The sequence below is a fragment of the Sesamum indicum genome, linkage group LG3, assembly GCF_000512975.1.
Source record: "Sesamum indicum cultivar Zhongzhi No. 13 linkage group LG3, S_indicum_v1.0, whole genome shotgun sequence".
Taxonomy (NCBI): domain Eukaryota; kingdom Viridiplantae; phylum Streptophyta; class Magnoliopsida; order Lamiales; family Pedaliaceae; genus Sesamum; species Sesamum indicum.
This window is the reverse complement of record NC_026147.1, coordinates 6,269,505-6,269,969: the sequence shown is the minus strand read 5'-3', so window position 1 is coordinate 6,269,969 and position 465 is coordinate 6,269,505.

Here is a 465-nt window from a genome sequence, read left to right as displayed (position 1 = left end):
GGGTATTCACACCACAATTATATTCAATTTCCACCACTCCCTCATATCCACATATCACCATTCTTATAAGCAATTAGTAACGTAAAATAATATATCAACATATTCTCATTTTCAGACATCCACAACACATCAAACAACAAACATAATATTTCAACGTGTCTTCGCATTCCACGTACACAATATTGTCATTCAAATTAAATCATTCACCACTCATATATTTTCAGATAAACCAACGTCAGCATGAACCACAAATTTATATAACAGTAATATCACAAATAAATGGAACATATATAGATAATACTAATTATTTACTTACCTCAACCTCACAACGTTTCTTTCTACTCAATCGCTAATTGTCAGTCCTTTCACCTCACCCCCGTATCCTATAATGAGTTATACCATACACAATTAATATATCCAGAATATCGTAATTTCTTTAAAATATAATATTGAATATCATTTGTA